This window comes from Rutidosis leptorrhynchoides, chromosome 7, assembly GCF_046630445.1.
Source record: "Rutidosis leptorrhynchoides isolate AG116_Rl617_1_P2 chromosome 7, CSIRO_AGI_Rlap_v1, whole genome shotgun sequence".
Classification (NCBI taxonomy): Eukaryota; Viridiplantae; Streptophyta; class Magnoliopsida; order Asterales; family Asteraceae; genus Rutidosis; species Rutidosis leptorrhynchoides.
Genome location: NC_092339.1, coordinates 91,443,006 through 91,449,005, shown reverse-complemented (window position 1 = coordinate 91,449,005; position 6,000 = coordinate 91,443,006).

Below are 6,000 nucleotides of genomic sequence, written 5' to 3'. Positions count from 1 at the left end.
AAAAGAAAGGACTACCGGTATAATTTAGAGTAGACCACAGGGACCAATGGTATAATTAACTCTATTCATTATGATAAATAAAAGTTTTACTTGCTTTAAAAAAAAAAAAAAATTCTATATATTGTACTCCCTATTTTATTTTGAAATGTCTCACAATTCACTTCTATTAAATAGAAAAGAATAAAAAGTTTAAGTTCTATTATACTCTTAATATATGTTGATATGATTAAAAGAGAAAGAAAATGTAAAGGTAAAACTGAAAAGTAAACAGAAAGTACAGTACTTTTATGACATTTTCTTAAACTGTGTGTTTTTTTGTCTGTGTACTATTAATATAGACAAAATTACTGAAATGGTCCCCGTGGTTTGTATTAAAATGCTGATTTAGTCCCTGTGATTTTTTTTGATGGATTTTATCCTCGTGGTTTGCAAATGTTGCTGATTTCGTCCCTTTGACTGACGATCGTTGAATATTTCTGTTAAGTCCAGTCACGTGCGAAAAATGTGAGGGCAAAATTGTCATTTTCTTGATCCTTTTATCACATACATCTTCAAATCTCTGTAATTAAACCCTAACTTATTCAAAGGCCTTAATCACCAACACACCCAAACAATCCTTTTTGATCTTAGAACCATATCAAATACAAAGTTAAATCATAAAGATTGTGTTTTACAAAAACCACCTGCAACCTAGATTTCTACTCAAAATCTTAACAAAAAACATCACAATTTCAATCCGACATCTGAGATCTGGAAATCGAAAATCATAAACATATCGAAAATCACATGTAGAAATTAGAAATCATAAACAGATCAGATATCATAAACATATCGGAAATCACATGTAATAAGTTACCTGCAATCGGAGATATGGAAATCGGCCACCAACACCGTCAAAACGTTTTCTCTGCAATCCAATATCTGTAATTCGTTCGTGGAATGATACAACACAGTGGGCGTCGAAACCGACGGAAATCTCATTTATTTTCCAGATCTGTAACTTCATGAATTTAATGATCGATGCCACTTTTCACCTAGTTCAGATTTTCTATCTAGTTCAATTAACAAATGGAGATTTTATTTAGATATTTTAGTGTGAAAGTTATGTAAGGATGAATGCAGTTGTTGCACTAGGTGAAAAGGATATAATGTACAGTTATATGATACATGAAGTTTTCACCTAAATTTGTTTGACTAATTTGTTTGACTAGTGCTACCAAACAGTTGACGTATCCATTTTAAGGTAATTGTTTGTGAGTTTTGTCAATGGGTGTGTGATGTGATTTTTATAGCTTCGTATATGAACATGTTTTAATGATTATTTATGATTAGAATTAGATAAGATGATTAAAATTAGAGTTTATAATTTTGAGATTATAATTAACTTGAATGATGATGTATGAAATGGAGGAGAAAAAGATAAAAAGAAATTAGGGTTTGTTCTTGATGAAGAGGATAAAGATGAAAGACCATTTCAACAATTTTGGCACAAACCACGGGGACTATTTCAGCAATTTTGATACAAACCACAGGGATCATTTCAGCAATTTTGTCAATAAAGGAAATGAACTGACGAAAATACCCTCACATGTCCGGCACATGACTGGAGTTAACGGCCTTTTTTGACGGACGTCGGTCAGAGGGACTAAATCAGCAACTTTTACAAACCAGCGGGACCAAATCCATCAAAAAAAAGCACAGAGACGAAACTAGCATTTTGATACAAACCACAGGGACTATTTCAACAATTTTGTCATTAATATAGGACAGAAGGAGTAATTATTTTATTGCTATTAATGTTATATTATTTTTTTCCTGGCAAATTATATATATATATATATATATATATATATATATATATATATATATATATATATATATATATATATATATATATAATCAAGAGGGAAGTACTTTTTTGGGGAAAGGGAAAGTAAAATTTATTTTATTTATTTTTTCGTTTTATTCAATTTTTTTTCCAACATTATAAAGAGCACACGAAATATAAACATTTGAAAAAAAAAAACTTTGTGATGAATGTTATTATTTTGGCGGGAAAACATTCGAAGAAAAAACTGATAACATGCATAATGCGTAATGATATTCCTGAATGTTTTTCTTCGAGCATTTTTTCCATCATATGTGAAGTTTTTTTCAAAATTTAGCCCGATTTAGAGTTTAGTGTTTAGGGCTTTGGGTTTTGAGTTTACTCCCTAAACCCAAAACCCTAAACCCTAAACCCCAAACTCTAATCCGTTCGTGTTAAAAATTCAATCTAAACCCTAATTTCTAAACCATAAACCCTAATTTCTAAACTCAAAACCCTAATTTCTAAACCTTAATAGCTAAATCCTAAATTTTAACCCCTAATTCTAAACTGTGATGTTTCACCCTAAAAAAACTCAGAAGCATAACATTAATCGCAATGAATGTTATCATTTATTTCTCCGAACGTTTTTTATCCAAATTAATAACATTCATTACGAAGTGTCTTTTTTAAATTTTTATATTTTCATGTGATCTTAATTCTCGAAAAAAAAAAAAAAAATTACTTCCCCTTTCCCCCAAAAAAAGTGTTTCTCCCTTAATTAAATCCCCCCATCTTATATATATATATATATATATATATATATATATATATATATATATATATATATATATATATATATATATATATATATATATATATATATATATATATATATATATATATATATACCGTAAAGATCCGGTGGTAATACTATGGACATATCGTAACGATCTATTGTGGAAAAACTTGGTAACGAATGACCAAAAACTGCAGGATCTCACTCTGACCGTACTACAAACAGTGGACGATAACAATGGAAGCAGAGCGAGCACATTGAAATTGTATATGAAACACATACAAGCCACCAAACCTAAATCTAAAACATACATAAAGGCCGATCTCGTATGTTACACTATATCCGTCGCTACCCAAACACCGCACAAGCAAAATGAACACTTGGCAACCCAGCAACACCTAACCCGATGCCTGCAAACCAAAGTAAACTCTCGTAGCCGACAAACCCCGTATCGCCTCTAAACCAGAGAAACACAAGCCCGTCGAATAAGTGCAAATCACCGTTCGAGCGGATAAAAGGACCCGAGAGAAACACTCCTCCGAGGTCAACTAAGTCAAGACACGTCGACAACGACATCGAGTCCACCAGAATAGACTCGACGACGAGATAAAGTATGAACAAATCAGACAAGCAACAACCAAACAGCGCCAAACGCAGAATTAAACCGTAAAGAAACCGAGCCATCTTCACCAAATTTTCAAAGGACATTCACAAACCCCCAGATTCAAGCAGCTGTAGGCTCAAGCAGTCGACGAGCAGCAGCTGGCTTCCGCCAGCAGCCACAAGCAATAACCGGAGACCGCCAACAGCAACCAACCACCACTATCACCATCATAGGCCGCCGCCGACCACCGGCTGCCATTAACGGCCGTTGACAGCCACTAGTAGCCATCAGACAACCACCAATGGTAAAAAGCAAACTTCTAAGCCCTAATTTCAGCCACCCGCAACCACCAAGGACCGGTAGCTACTGCTAGCAGCCACTGAAGGCCCCCAGCAGCTGCCACCTGTCCCTAGTAGTCGCCGGCAGCGGCCGAACCCCCGAGATCTGCCTGATTTTAACACATAACAACGACAACCTCTGATCAACCAAACACGACCTTTAACACATTTCAACACAGAATGTTATATTGTTTAGGCATGCAATGTAAATATAACTTGATATGTCAAATTACATGAGACGATGAATTTTCTTTTCCTTTTTTTTTTACTAAAATAATGAACGATATAAAACAAAGGTTAATTCATCAAAAGATGAACGAATCGAACAAAGATACAACAAGATAACAAAAGGGTCGAAACCAGAAAACGAAAGCCTAATCAATGTCTATGACCAACAAACCAAACAACCAACCAAACAAACATCAAACTAAACTAACAAGTAATTAAAAGATCGCCACAAACGCAAGAGACAAAAAACAATGCAAGACACATAGCTACGGATTATATGAACCTCCTTGAATTCTAACCCTCGATGTTTTTTATTATGGCACGATCAAAATACTTTGCCAACACTTCAAAAAATTCTTCGTAACTCCGACACTCATTTCTCGACTGTTTTGAACCTAATAGCTTACCCTTAACCATTTCTTGCCCTCTTGCAGAAGCAGGAGAGCTCAGGGTTTCCTTAGATGCATTTACAAACGTGCAATGCATTGTTTTGCCTTCCCAGTTAGGCTTCGAGTGGAGGTTATTAGCATGCTGAGGAATGAATAGCATGAGAGTTATTTAGTTTATTTTATGATATTTGCTTTCTAGGAGTGGAGGCAGTACATGACAGTACGTGTAACACCCCATCAAAATCCCTTTGACAGAATGTTAACTCTGGTCCCAGTGCTTGGCTTGACTTCTACGTAACGGCAACAATTTACAGCGGAAGCAATTAATACCTGAGAATAACAACACGCAAAAACAGGTCAACAAATAATGTTGGTGAATCTACAGGCTTAAAATAATGTAACAGTATCTGAAAAACAGTTATCAAAAAAATAGTTTAGTTTCCTTGACCACAATATTCTATCGTTTGCATAACCCGAGCACCTGAATACTAGCAATGACCCGAGTATAGAAGCCACTATACCCGCCTTACCTCGTAAAATGTTATACACTTGTTCAAATGTGTTTAATGTTAAAAGTAAATGCACCACAGTTTTTATAGCGGGTGAGGTTGTCAACCTAACGGATTCGTCCATCTAAATTGTGCTTACACCGATGGTATTAAAAGTATTCAAGCTAGAGGTTTTTTGAACAAACTCATTATGCATATGTGTAGTACTCATGTCAATACAAAATATTTGAAAATGTAAATATAACATCGTGTATTTTCATCCCTGAAAACATGTAAAAAGTGAGACTGTAGACTCACATTTGAATAAGCTCGGATTGAAAAGTGAACAATTAACTTGTACGATTTATAGCCGAGTAATGCAACCTAAGTATACGTATGTAGGTTGGTCAATATATGTATCTTATATAAGTGTGGTTTCATAGTGTACATTGTCTTATTGCTCGACTCAACGCGTTTCAAGGTAAAAGTCAACTATATCATACAAGTCAAATAAAGTCAACCGAAGTCAAACCGAAAGTCAAACTTGGTCAAAGTAGTCAACTAAAGTCAACATCAGTAGGTTCATGTCAAATATTGGTCAACATGTCAAACCTAAGTCAAACAATACGTTTTAGGTCATGAATGATCATTTTCACAATTTCAGTTTATCGTTATGCACAAAGTTTATGAACACGTAGCATACTTAGCACATTATCTCATAGTAAAAAATTCACGTAAATATGACAAACTCCAGATCATAAATATACTTAAAATAGATTCCAAAAAGTCTGGCCAGGGACTCATACGACAATTAAAAGTTAGGAATCAGAAGGGATACATTTGGGGTTTGCCAAGTCAGTTTCTGACCGAGCACTGATTTAATTTTGGCTATAACTGGAGTTAGGAACATGTAATTGATACAAGACCAGTGGCCATAGTTCAAGGACAAATCAAAGTAACACATATCAAAAATATAGAAACTTTTGTTTAGCCAATTTGTACAGTTTATTCGTGCAAGTTGAACATTCAGTTTTCAGATCAAATTAGAATTCACATAAAATATGGCTCTATTGTGCCCAATGCATTAGGTTTCAGAGATTGACATAAACTAACAATAAGTCAAATATCATGTTAAGTTTCATTTTCCAGAAGCATACATGCGTAATCAATATACAAAATCCACGGTGTATAAAACGGTGAGCAATTTACAGATTCGATTCTCATTTAGTTAGTCACATTCGCACGCGATTATTCGAAGATCTAGATACAATTAACCTATGATATCTACATGAAAGATGAAGTAATTTTTGTCTAATTTTTAAATATGCAAATCTTTAATCACAGAAG